General features: G+C 46.5%; 1 long non-coding RNA gene and 1 other non-coding gene across 2 annotated transcripts in view; one reads left to right on the top strand and one right to left on the bottom strand.

The window, feature by feature from the left end:
• The window catches only part of LOC109023974 (uncharacterized), a 36890-nt gene extending 23092 nt beyond the window's left edge, over nt 1-13798 (top strand). The window contains exons 2-3 of the long non-coding RNA XR_002003448.4: nt 12978-13159; nt 13663-13798. This is a non-coding gene — a long non-coding RNA (uncharacterized lncRNA). The remainder of the gene's footprint in view (nt 1-12977; nt 13160-13662) is intronic.
• Nucleotides 8663-8796, bottom strand: LOC115931485 (small nucleolar RNA SNORA48). Its single transcript, XR_004067968.1, has one exon. It is a non-coding gene; the product is annotated as a small nucleolar RNA SNORA48 (small nucleolar RNA).
• Nucleotides 13799-14138: the final 340 nt, after the last annotated feature.

Below are 14138 nucleotides of genomic sequence, written 5' to 3'. Positions count from 1 at the left end.
TGTGGGTTTATTTCTGGACTCTCAATTGTGTTGCAATTATCTATGTGTCTATCTATCTTTGTGCCAATATCTCATACCTCGATTACCGTAACTTTACAGTAAGTCTGAAATTGAGAAGTATGAGTCCTCTAATTTTGTTGTTCTTTTTTGAGATTGTTTTGGTTATTCTGGGTTCTGTGGATTTCCACACGAATTTTAGGACCATCTTGTCTATTTCTTCAAGAAGGCAATTGGAATTTTGTTTAGGATTGCATTAAATTTGTAGGTCATTTGGGAGATTATTGACATCAATGTTAAGCCTACCAATTCATAAACATGTGATTTCTTTCCATTTATTTCAGTATTGTTAAATGTCTTCAGATTATGTCTTATAGTTTTCAGTATTCAAGTCTTGCACTTTGTTAGTTAAATGTATTCCTTTTGATGCTATGGTAAATGGAATTGATTTCTTAATTTCACTTTTGATTTGCTTTTTGCTAGTATATAGAAATACAGTTAAATTTTGTATATTGAGTTTGTATCCTGCAGCCTTGCTGAATATATTTTATTGGTTCTAATAGATTTTCTCGTGGATTCTTTAGGATTTTCAATATACAAGTTCACGTCATCTGTGAATAAAGATAGTTTTCCAATCTTGAGGCTTATTTCTCTTTCTCATCTTCTCTCCCTGGCTGGAACTTAAGTACAACTTTGAATAGAAGGGGTGAGAGTGGACATTCCTATCTTGTTCCTAATCTGGGGATGGGGGACAGCATTCAGTCTTTCATAATTATGATGTTAGCTGTGCGTTTTATCAAGTTGAGTAAGTTTACTTTTATTCTCAGTTAGTTAATGCTTTTAATGTGAAAGGCTGTTGGATTTTTAAAAGTGCTTTTACATCCATTGAGATGATCATGTGTTTTTTGTCTTTTATTCTATTAATATGATGCATTACACTGATTAATTTTGTATTTTGAACCAACCTGTATTACTAGAATAAATCCCACGTGGTGATATTGCATAATCCTTTTTATATATTGCTATATTAAACTTGCTAGTATTTTGTTAAGGATTTCTGCATCTATTTTCATAAGCTATATTGTCTACAGTTTCCTTTATTATGTATGTGTCTGAATATCAGGGTTAAAACTGGGATCCCTTCATGAATTGGGAAGTTTCACTCCTATTTTTTGGAAAAGTTTGTTAAGGATTGGTGTTTTAAACATTTGATAAAATTCTTCTTTAAACATTTGATAAAATTCAACAATGAAGACATCTGGCCTGGCATTTTCTTTATGGACGATTTTTCATTACTAATTTAATCTTTTTTCTTGTTATAGGTATATTCAGATGTGTTTCTTCTTGGGTCAGTTTTGGTAGATTTTGTCTTTAGAGGAATTTTTCCATTTCATATTGGTTGTTTAATTTACTGGCATACTCTTGCTCATAGTATTCCCTTATAGCCTTTTTTTTTTTTTTTTTTTTTTTTTTTGAGACAGAGTCTCGCTCCCTCTCCCAGGCTGGAGTGCAGTGGCGCGATCTCGGCTCACTGCAAGCTCCACCTCCCGGGTTCACACCACTCTCCTGCCTCAGTCTCCCGAGTAGCTGAGACTACAAACGCCCGCCACCATGCCCGGCTAATTTTTTGTATTTTTAGTAGAGACGGGGTTTCACCGTGTTAGCCAGGATGGTCTCGATCTCCTGACCTCGTGATCCGCCCGCCTCGGCCTCCCAAAGTGCTGGAATTACAGGCGTGAGCCACTGCGCCTGGCCTATAGCCGTTTTTTATTTCTGTAAGGTTGGTAGTAACATTCCCTCTTTCACTCCTGCTTTTAGTAATTTGAGTCTTCTCTCTCATTTTGTTACTCTAGCTAAAAGTTTGTCAATTTTGTTAAGTTTTCCAAAGAATCAACTTTTGGCTTCATTTTATTGTTTTTCTAGTCTCAATTTCATTCATCTCCACTCTAATCTTTATGTTTCCCTCCTTTCCACTTGCTTTGGGTTTAGTTTTCTCTTCTTTTTCTCGTTTTTAAGGTAGAAGTTTCACTTAAAGATTTGAAATCTCTCCTCTTTTTTAATATAGTCCTTTACAGCTATAAATCTACCTCTTAGCACTGTTTTCACTGCATTCCATAAACGTTGGTATGCTGTTTTCATTTTCATCCATCTCAAAGTATGTTCTCATTTCTCTTATGATTTCTTCTTTGACCTATTATTATTAGAATTTTGTTATTTAATTTCCACATATTAGTAAATTTTCTAAATTTCCTTCTATTAAAAGACCTAATTTCATTCCACTGCAATTAGAAAACATACTTTATTATTTCAATATTTTAAATTTATTGAGACTGGTTGAACAGCCTACCATATTGTCTATCCTTGAGAATGTTTCACTTGACAAAAATGTGAATTTTGCTATAGTTGGGTGGAGTGTTCCACAAATGTCTGCATAGGCTGGTTGGTTTATACTGTTTTCAAGTCTTCTATTTCCTTGTTGATCTTATCCCTAATCATTCTATCAAGTATTGAAAATGAAATATTAGAGTTTTGGAGTATTAATGTTGAATCATCTATTTCTCCCTTCAATTCTGTCAGTTTTTACTTCATCTGTTTTGGGGACTCCCTTGTTAGGTGTGTGCATGTTTATAAATGTTACATATTCCTGATGAATTGACTCATTATTTTAAAACCTCCTCCTTTTCCTCTAGTAAAACTTGTCTTAAAGTATGTTTTGTCTGATATTAGCTCCACTCTGGCTCTCTCTTTAGTACTGTTTTATGGCGTATATTTTCTAGCCTTTCACTTCCAACCTGTTTGTGATTTTAATCTAAAGCATATCTCTTGTAGACAGCATATAGTTGTATCAGGTGTTTTTTATTTCCATTTTGCCAACCTCTGTCTTTTGATTGGAATACTTATTTCATTTACATTTAATGTAATTATTATAAAATAGGATTTATGCCTGCCATTGGGCTATTTGCTTTCTGTATATATTATGTCTTTTTGTTCTTCTACTACAGACTTCTTTAAATTAAATGCATATTTTCTAGTATAGCATCTTTATTCCCTTATTGCTTCTTTTCTTACATGCTTTTGAATTATTTTCTTAGTGGTTGCTCTGAGGATTACAGTTAATGTTACAACTTGCTACTATCTAGCTCAGATTAATACCAATTTAATTTCAATAGTATCCAAAATTTGCTCCAATATAGCTCCACTATCTTTCTCCTTATTTCTCATTATGATTTCAAACAAATTATATCCTTGTACCTTATAAGCACATTCACACAGTTTTAAAATTATTGCTTTATACAGTTACCTTTTAAATTAGATAGGAGTAAAAAGAATTACAAAAACTATATTTATACCATCTTTTACAGTTACCTATGTATTTATCTTTACCAGTGCTTTTTATTTCTTTATGTAGACATCAGTCTCTCCCTAGGGTCCTTCGATTCCAATCAAAATAATTCCTTTTAAGTATTCAGTGTAGAACACACCTACTAGTGAACAAATTCTCTCATTTTTGTTTTTTTGGGCATGTCTTAATTTCTCATTTTTGTTTAAAATATAGTTTTGCTGAATATGGAATTTTTAGTTGACAGTTTTTCCAATACTTAGATATATAATCCCATTGCTTTTTGGTTTCTATGGTTTCTTATAAGAAGTCACTTATAAACTTTCATGTGGTGAATAACTTCTCTCTGGCTGCATTTAAGATTCATTCTTTGTCTTTGTTTTTGTTTCTGGTAAAATATACATAACATAAAATTTATCATTTAACCATTTTAAGTGTACAATTCTGTGGCATTCACATTAAGCACACATGTATTTCAAATTAAGTAAATTCACATGGCTGTTCAGTCATCACTACCATCTGATGTGATTTGCATATTCATCCTCTCCAAATCTCATGTTGAAATGATATAATTTCCCTTGTTGGAGGTAGGGTCTGGTGGGAGGTATTTGGGTTGTGGGGGTGGATCCTTCATGAATGGCTTGGTGCCCTCCACATAGTAATAAGTGAGTTCTGTAGTTCATGCAAGAGATAATCGTTTAAAGGAGACTGGCACCTCTCTTCCTCTCTCTGGCTCCCTTTCTTGCTATGTGACATACCAGCTCCCCTTCCCTTCTGCTATGAGTAAAAGTTTCCTGAGGCCTCACTAGAAGCTGAGCAGATGCAGCTTCCATACTTGTACAGCCTACAGACCTGTGAGACAAATAAACCTCTTTTCTTTATAAATTACCCAGTCTCAGGTATTCCTTTACAGTAATGCAAAATGGACTAACACACAATCCATCCCCAGAAGTTTTTCATCCTCCCAAACTAAAATTCAGCACCTATTAAACAATTACTCCCAAATCTCCCACCTTCCCAATGCCTGGAAACCTGAATTCTACTCTTTGTCTTTATACATTTGGCTGTTTTAGGTGCCTCATATAAGTGGAATTATACAACATCTGTCTTTTTGTGCCTGGCTTATTTCATTAAGGAAAATATCTTCAAGATTCATTACGCTATAGTATGTGTGAGAATTTTCTTCCTTTCATAGCTAAATAATATTCCATGGTATGGATATACCACATTTTGTTTGTCTATTCATCTGCCAATGGACATTTGAGAAATTTACACCTTTTGGCTATTGTGAAGAACGCTGATATATGAGCATTGGTGTCCTATTTATGGCTTCTGAGAGCTTGATTATGATGTGTCTACATGTAGATCTCTTTGGATTTATTCTATTTGGAATTCTTTAAGATTCTTTTTTTTTTTTTTTTTTTTGAGATGGACTCTTGCTCTGTCACCCAGGCTGGAGTGCAATGATACGATTTTGGCTCACTGCAACCCGTCTCCCAGGTTCAAGCAATTCTCCTGCTTCAGCCTCCCAAGTAGCTGGAATTACAAGCACCCACCACCACACCCGACTAATTTTTGTATTTTTAGTAGAGATGGAGTTTCACCATGTTGGCCAGGCTGGTCTTGAACTCTTGACCTCAGGTGATCCTCCCGCCTTGGCCTCCCAAAGTGCTAGGATTACAGGCGTGAGCCACTGTGCCCAGCTGGAATTCATTAAGATTCTTGAATGTGTAGATTGATTTTTTAAATCAAATTTGTGTAGTTTTCAGTTTATTTCTTTAAATATTCTTTCTTCTCCTTTTGTCTCTCCTCTCCTTCTGTGACTTCCATTTTACCTGTATTGGTACACTTGATGATGTCCTATAGGTATACGAGACTGTTTATTTTCCTTCATTCTTTTTTCCTTTTATTTTTCAAACTAGGTAATCTCAAATGACCTGTCTTAAAGTTCACTGATTCTTTTTTTTTTTTTTTTTTTTTTTTTTGTTTTTATTTTTTATTGATCATTCTTAGGTGTTTCTTGCAGAGGGGGATTTGGCAGGGTCACAGGACAATAGTGGAGGGAAGGTCAGCAGATAAACAAGTGAACAAAGTTCTCTGGTTTTCCTAGGCAGAGGACCTTGCGGCCTTCCGCAGTGTTTGTGTCCCTGGGTACTTGAGATTAGGGAGTGGTGATGACTCTTAACGAGCATGCTGCCTTTAAGCATCTGGTTAACAAAGCACATCTTGCACCGCCCTTAATCCGTTCAACCCTGAGTGGATACAGCACATGTTTCAGAGAGCACAGGGTTGGGGGTAAGGTCACAGATCAACAGGATCCCAAGGCAGAAGAATTTTTCTTAGTACAGAACAAAATGAAGTCTCCCATGTCTACCTCTTTCTACACAGACACGGCAACCATCCGATTTCCCAATCTTTTCCCCACCTTTCTCCCCTTTCTATTCCACAAAACTGCCATTGGCTTCATGGCCCGTTCTCAATGAGCTGTTGGGTACACCTCCCAGACGGGGTGGTGGCCGGGCAGAGGGGCTCCTCCCTTCCCAGTAGGGGCGGCCGGGCAGAGGCGCCCCTCACCTCCCGGACGGGGTGGCTGGCCGGGCAGGGGGCTGACCCCCCCCACCTCCCTCCTGGACGGGTTGGCTGGCCGGGCGGGGGGCTGACCCCCCCACCTCCCTCCCGGACAGGGCGGCTGGCCCGGCGGGAGGGCTGACCCCCCCACCTCCCACCCAGACGGGGCGGCTGGCTGGGTGGGGGGCTGACCCCCCACCTCCCTCCCGGACGGGGCGGCTGGCCGGGCAGAGGGGCTCCTCACTTCCCAGTAGGGGTGGCCGGGCAGAGGCGCCCCTCACCTCCTGAACGGGGGCGGCTGGCCAGGCGGGGGGCTGACTCCCCCACCTCCCTCCCGGACGGGGCGGCTGGCCGGGCGGAGGGCTGACCCCCCCACCTCCCACCCAGACGGGGCGGCTGGCCGGGCGGGGGGCTGACCCCCCACCTCCCTCCCGGACGGGGCGGCTGGCCGGGCAGAGGGGCTCCTCACTTCCCAGTAGGGGTGGCCAGGCAGAGGCGCCCCTCACCTCCCGAACGGGGGCGGCTGGCCAGGCGGGGGGCTGACCCCCCCACCTCCCTCCCGGACGGGGCAGCTGGCCGGGCAGAGGGGCTCCTCACTTCCCAGTAGGGGCGGCCGGGCAGAGGCGCCCCTCACCTCCCGGACGGGGTGGCTGGCCGGGCGGGGGGCTGACCCCCCCCACCTCCCTCCCGGACAGGGCGGCTGGCCAGGAGGGGGGCTGACCCCCCACCTCCCTCCCGGACGGGGCGGCTGGCCGGGCAGAGGGGCTCCTCACTTCCCAGTAGGGGCGGCCGGGCAGAGGCGCCCCTCACCTCCTGGATGGGGCGGCTGGCCAGGCGGGGGGCTAACCCCCCCACCTCCCTCCCAGATGGGGCAGCTGGCCGGGCGGGGGGCTGACACCCCCACCTCCCTCCCGGACGGGGCGGCTGGCCGGGCGGGGGGCTGACACCCCCACCTCCCTCCCGGACGGGGCGGCTGGCCGGGTGGGGGGCTGACCCCCCCACCTCCCTCCCGGACGGGGCGGCTGGCCGGGTGGGGGGCTGACCCCCCCACCTCCCTCCCGGACGGGGCGGCTGGCCGGGCAGAGTGGCTCCTCACTTCCCATTAGGGGCGGCCAGGCAGAGGCGCCCCTCACCTCCCGAACGGGGGCGGCTGGCCAGGCGGCGGGCTAACCCCCCCACCTCCCTCCCGGACGGGGCGGCTGGCCGGGCAGGGGGCTGACCCCCCCACCTCCCTCCCGGACGGGGCGGCTGGCCGGGCGGGGGGCTGACCCCCCCACCTCCCTCCCGGACGGAGCGGCTGGCCGGGCAGAGGGGATCCTCACTTCCCAGTAGGGGTGGCCGGGCAGAGGCGCCCCTCACCTCCCGGACAGGGCGGCTGGCCGGGCGGGGGGCTGATCCCCCCACCTCCCTCCCGGACGGGGTGGCTGCCGGGCGGAGACGCTCCTCACTTCCCAGACGGGGTGGCTGCTGGGCGGAGGGGCTCCTCACTTCTCAGACGGGGCGGCTGCGGGGCGGAGGGGCTGCTCACTTATCAGACGGGGCGGTTGCCAGGCAGAGGGTCTCCTCACTTCTCAGACGGGGCGGTTGGGCAGAGACGCTCCTCACATCTCAGACGATGGGCGGCCGGGCAGAGACGTTCCTCACTTCCTAGATGGGATGGCGGCCGGGAAGAGGCACTCCTCACTTCCTAGATGGGATGGCGGCCGGGCAGAGACGCTCCTCACTTTCCAGACTGGGCAGCCAGGCAGAGGGGCTCCTCACATCCCAGACAATGGGCGGCCAGGTGGAGACGCTCCACGCTTCCCAGACGGGGGGTCCGCCGGGCAGAGGCTGCAATCTCGGCTCTTTGGGAGGCCAAGGCAGGCGGCTGGGAGGTGGTTGTAGCGAGCCGAGATCACGCCACTGCACTCCAGCATGGGCGCCATTGAGCACCGAGTTAATGAGACTCTGTCTGCAATCCCGGCACCTCGGGAGGCTGAGGCTGGCAGATCACTCGTGGTTAGGAGCTGGAGACCAGCCCGGCCGACACAGCGAAGCCCCGTCTCCACCAAAAAAACACGAAAACCAGCCAGGCGTGGCGGCACGCGCCTGCAATCGCAGGCGCTCGGCAGGCTGAGGCAGGAGAATCAGGCAGGGAGGCTGCAGTGAGCTGAGATGGCAGCAGTACCGTCCAGCTTCGGCTCGGCACCAGAGGGAGACCGTGGAAAGAGAGGGAGAGGGAGACCGTGGGGAGAGGGAGAGGGAGAGGGAGAGGGAGAGGGAGAGGGAGAGGGAGAGGGAGAGGGAGAGGGAGAGGGAGAGGGAGAGGGAGAGGGAGAGGGAGAGGGAGAGGGAGAGGGAGAGGGAGAGGGAGAGGGAGAGGGAGAGGGAGAGGGAGAGGGAGAGGGAGAGGGAGAGGGAGAGGGAGAGGGAGAGGGAGAGGGAGAGGGAGAGGGAGACGGAGAGGGAGAGGGAGAGGGAGCTCACTGATTCTTTCTTTTACGAGCTCAAATCTACTTTGAATATGATGATAATTTTTCATATTTTGATTATTTTCATTTTCAACTCCAGGATTTCTACTTGGTTCTTTTTAAATAATTTTCTTCTCTTTATTGATATTGTCTGTTTGGTGAAACCATTCTCATACATATCTTTAATTATTTGAACGTAGTTTCTTTTAGTTTTTGAGCCTATTTATAGCACCTAATTTAAAGTCTTTGTCTAGTAAGTCTGTTGTCTATGCTTCCTCAGGGAAAGTTTGTATTTACTGTGTTCCCCCAGTGTGTCCAAGGCATGAACCAGGCATGGGCACAGACAAAAGGCCAAGCTGAAATAAACAAGGGGTTGCTTTGTCCCTGGCTGATATGAGATGAATGTCACAGCCAGATGCCACTCTACCCAGGTCAGAGGCATTGACTGCTTTTCTACCTGTGTATGAGTCATACATTCCGATTTTTGTCTGTTTCATTTTGTTGTTGTTGAAAACTGGGCATTTAAAATAATAGAATGTGGCAACTATGGATATCAGATTACCCACCCTTCCCTAGGTTTTCTTGTTGCAGGTATTGTTGTTTGTTTGCCTAGTTACTTTCTTTTTTCATTTTTCTTAGATGGAGTCTCACTCTTTTTGTCCAGGCTGGAGTGCAGTGATGCAATCTTGGCTCACTGCAACCTCCACCTCCTGGATTGAAGCGATTCTCCTGCCTCAGCTTCCTGAGTAGCTGGGATTACAGCATGCACTGTGCACTACCATGCCCAGCTAACTTTTGTTTTTGTTTCTTCTTTTCTTTTCTTTTTGAGACAGTCTCGCTCTGTCGCCCAGGCTGGAGTGCAGTGGCACGATCTTGGCTCACTGCAAGCTCCGCCTCCCGGGTTCACACCATTCTCCTGCCTCAGCCTCCTGAGTAGCTGGGACTATAGGCGCCTGCCACCATGTCCGGCTAATTTTTTGTATTTTTAGTGGAGACAGGGTTTCACCGTGTTAGCCAGGATGGTCTCCATCTCCTGACCTTGTGATCCACCTGCCTTGGCCTCTCAAAGTGCTGGGATTTACTGGCATGAGCCACCGCGCCCGGCCAAGCTTTTTATTTTTTGTATCTCTAAAAATGTGGCCGGGCGCGGTGGCTCACACCTGTAATCCCAGCACTTTGGGGGGCCGAGGTGGGCAGATCACGAGGTCAGGAGATTGAGACCATCCTGGCTGACATGGCGAAACCCCATCTCCACTAAAAATACAAAAAAATTAGCCGGGCTTGGTGGCAGGTGCCTGTAGTCCCAGCTACTCGGGAGGCTGAGGCAGAAGAATGGTGTGAACCCGGGAGGCGGAGCTTGCAGTGAGCCGAGATGGCACCACTGCACTCCAGCCTGGGCAACAGAAGGAGACTCCATCTCAAAAAATAAAAATAAAAAATAAAAAATTGTGGGCTTAGACGTATTTTTTAATTAAATTTTATTATTTTTTATTTATTATTATTATTATTTTTGAGACAGAGTCTCACTCTGTCACCCAGGCTGGAGTGCAGTGATGCAATCTCAGCTCACTGCAAGCTCTGCCTCTCGGGTTCACGCCATTCACCTGCCTCAGATTCCTGAGTAGCTGGGACTACAGGCACCTGCCACCACGCCCAGCTAATTTTTTTTTTTAATTTTTATTTTTAGTAGAGATGGGGTTTCACTGTGTTTGCCTGATGGTGTTGATCTCCTGACCTCATGATCTGCCCGCTTCGGCCTCCCAAAGTGTGGGGATTACAGGCATGAGCCACCACTCCTAACCTAAATTTTATTTTTTAATAGAAAAATAATTATACATATTCATGGGGGTACATATTGATGTTTTGATATGTATATAACGTGATAACGTGTAGTAATCAGATCAGGATAATTATCCTTTTAAGCTTTTTGTCAGCATCTTGTTAGTCCTAACTGCTAACATTGCCACAGGAATCTCCAATATTAAACAATTGTTGCTGATTGTTTTCTGCAAATTACCTAGAGGTAGAACTGTTCACAGAGATGGAACTCGGAGTCAGGTGAAATAAAGGCAAGTCTTGAAAAACTGAGTTTTTCAGTGATTTTCTAGACAGGTCAAATAGTGACAGTTCTCTAGGGATGGGGCTTTAGGGGAACTCCAGCCCTGATCTGTCTCCTCTAGTGGCTGCTGGTTTTCAAGAGGGGCATGGGATTAGGGCAAGTAAAGATGCCACAAACCTGTTCTTACGAGATTCTGCTGTTTTTCTTGAATAAACCCTCCTCAGATTGTTGCAAGCCTTTAGTTAATTTCCAGAATTCCAACAAAATTGATTTTGGCAGTTCTTGGTAGTGTTTTTATTTCTTTTATAGGAGAGTAGATATACAAAAGGCTTTGCTGTTCTGGAAAACTGAATGTTGCAATGCAAGTAAAAGTCAAGCATGCAGAGAAGGCAATAAAGAGCATCCCAGGAAGTGGGGCTAGCATAGTAGAGGTAGAAGCCTCAGAGAGGGTGGCTCATGAAGTGTGGCTCAGTGTGGCTGAGACAGAGGGTTCCCTTGGGAATGCACGCAGAAGATAAAGATAGGGATTTAAGCAGTGACAAAAGCCAAGGGGCCTTTATTCCAGGTTATTTTTCTCTGGCTTTTAACATATAAGATTTTAGATCATAATAGGGAAAATCTGTGGTTCCAGGATAGTTCTTTCATTTGTCACCTATTTGCCTCCAGTTGCATCACACCACCTAGCTCCTGGGCTCTGTAGATCACAATCTGCCACCCATCCTCTCTTCTCCTCCCCAGGAATGAGAAAACACCAGCAGAACTGGGCCCACTGCCTCATGCTGACTGCTGGGAAGAATCTGGCACTTAGCCCTTGCCTCAGAATGTCCTTTCCTCCCTAAAGCCCACAGAATCAGAATGCACTTTCTCGGGGTGAATGTACAGATGATTTGTTAGGTAAATTGGCAGAAACCTTAAGATTACAAGCAGAAAGATAGAGGGTCATCACACTGTGTTTGCAGAGCTGGAAGAAGCTGTCTTCCACATTACAGGTTTTCCCCTCCTATTTTCCCTTATGCTAACCCTGAAAACCTTCTTAATTTGGTAGCATGCCCAACCCACAATCTGCCTTTCACCCTTACAGATTTATGGCAAGCTGTATTTCACCTAAGAAATGTAAGCTGTGAAGAGATTATTGTGTGGGATCCGATCTGGTCCAAATCCTTCTGATCCACCACTATGGACAAGTTGCTCCTAACCTTCCTCTCTGTTATCTCGTCTCCTCTTCTGTCAGATGACAATGATAATCCCCACCCCTTGCTGACCTAATACAGTCTAATACAGACTTTAGGAAAGTGACTTGAAATCAGAAAACTGTAAGCTCCTTGACAAAAAGTTCCCACTTAAAGACAGGCTTTCTCCTTATCCTTACAAGGATGATTTCCGGCTTAACATGGATTTACAAATACCATGAGTTCCAGTTCTGAACTGTGTAGCTCTGCCCCTGAACACCCACAGGGGAAGCAATGCTTCTTATTGTCGGGATTTCAGTCCAGATGAGAGAGTGCTAACTGCAGCAAGTGAGAAGGGCGGCGAGTGGGGAGGAGACCACGGGCCTGCTCCCAGCTGCACCCCTCACTCATCCCAAACAGACCAGGCATTGTGTTCCAAACCAGATTCTGTCCATTAGATCCATGTGGGAGAAGGGAGCTCTGCTTTTTTTTGTTGTTGTTTGTTTAAACATAAGTAGTTTCACAAATAAAGTTCTTGCTTAAACTTTATTTAGCTATCATCCAAGTAAGCTTTCTGGGAGAAACACCCATGAGCCCTGCTGCTGCAAGCCCCTCCTGCCGCTGTGTGGGGTGAGTGAGCAGGTCTGAATTTTTTTGTTTGCTTGTTTGTTTTTGAGACAGAGTCTCACTCTGTCACCCAGGCTGAAGTGCAGTAGCATGATCTTGGCTCACTGCAACCTCTGCATCCCAGGTTCAAGCGATTCTCCTGCCTCAGCCTCCTAAGTAGCTGGGATTACAGGCACCCACCACCATATCCAGCTAATTTTTTTATTTTTAGTAGAGACAGGGTTTCACCATGTTAGCCAGGATGGTCTCGATCTCCTGACCTCATGATCCGCCCACCTCGGCCTCCCAAGGTGCTGGGATTACAGGTGTGAGCCACCACGCTGGGCCAGGTCTGAGTTTTACATTGTGCCCAGGTAATGATGTGGAGGAGCTTTGAGGGGAGCGGGCCCCACACCAGGGAGTTCACACGGGATGCTGCTAGATCCACCTGGCTGGGAGTATAGGAGCAGAGGGAAGGAACAAACTCCAAAATCTTTAGGAGATTCAGTCAACCAATTTCATGACTTCTGGGTTGGGACAGAGTGGGAGAAGAAAGAGCTGGGATAGGCCTCGGGTTCTGGTTTGAGTCCCATCCACCAAAACAGTGAATGAGCCGGAGAAGGAGGAGGACCTTGGTTTAGAACGTGTCAAAGCTGGGTGTTTCTGGGATAGTCAAGCGACTGGATGCCATAGGCAGATGGACATAGAAAGGGTTAAAGGCTGTTTTTGTTGTTTTGCTTTATTTTTTAGAATAATCATCATTGTAACACCAATCCTTACTAATTCAGGTCATCTTCACAACAAGATACAGATTCTATTATCCTGCTGATAGGCTGTGGGAAAACTGCTGGTAGAGAGGAAGAAGCTGGCAATGGGCGTGCCAGCTGATGATGAGTGGAACAAAGTCCACGAGGAGTGGGAGGTGGAAGCTCGACGGAGCAGGTGGCAAGGAGAACTCATCCACTGAGACGTAAGGAAAGAAGACGTCAGTGCGTTCACATGCAGGGCCTACCCTGGCGGTTGGATGTTCTTGTCAAAAAAGGAACAATGAAGTGGATGGGCTTGGGCAGGGGCCTTGAGGGCAATAGTGAGGTGTGGGACAGCCTCTCAGGGCAGTGAGTGAGGGGCCAGGCAGGAGCCCGTGCATTTGCTGTGGCTGTTCTATGCTGCAGACTGGGAGGGAGGAGAGCAGAGATGGCTGGCCGCGTAGCCCAGCTCCACCCACCCTCTTTCTTTCCTTCTGTTTGGAGAGGCGATGCGACCAGCCAAAACTTCCACGTGTCTCAGCCTCTCCTGCATCCAGGGAAGGCTGTGTCAGAGTTCTGGCCAATGGGGTGGACACAGAAGTCCTTAGCTTGTCTTTCCAGAAAAGATTTTCTTTTAAATTGGTTTGTGTTTTGTTTGTGGGAATGCTCAGCTGGCACATGCCCTTTGCCCTTTACCCTTCCTTCCCCTTTCCTGCCTGGAATGCAGATGCAGTGCTGGAGGTGAAGCAGCCACATGGTGACCAGGAGGCAACAAGCACGAAGACAAAAGCCACATGCTAACAAAGACTGAATGAAGAGAAAGGGCCTGTTGGGAGCATTCTATGTGTACTTATTAGCCCTGTAGATTTATTTTATGGGGGAATAAAATAAAACCTCGATTTAATGAAGCCACTGATGTCAGCTTTTATTACACACAGCCAATTGTAGGGTCAACTGATATGGAAGGGAAAACAGATTGTGGGGATGCTCTAGGACTAGGGTTCTGCAAGACAGGGCAAAAGGGGGTGGAGTGTCTTGGTGAAATAGAGGATTTATAATCAACTGTGGGGCCTAGACAGATTAGGGAAGAACAAGAGGCCTACAGAAAGCTAGGAAGCTGGAGGCATGGGGGTTAACTGCACATAGGAGTCTGTAAGCTTATTGTGGGAAGATTTGAGTGCCACGAGAGGGCAGGAACTTGGA

This window comes from Gorilla gorilla, chromosome 17 (genome assembly GCF_029281585.2).
Source record: "Gorilla gorilla gorilla isolate KB3781 chromosome 17, NHGRI_mGorGor1-v2.1_pri, whole genome shotgun sequence".
Lineage (NCBI taxonomy): Eukaryota > Metazoa > Chordata > Mammalia > Primates > Hominidae > Gorilla > Gorilla gorilla.
Note: the sequence above shows the minus strand (reverse complement) of the source record. Positions and strands in the feature narration are given on the sequence as shown.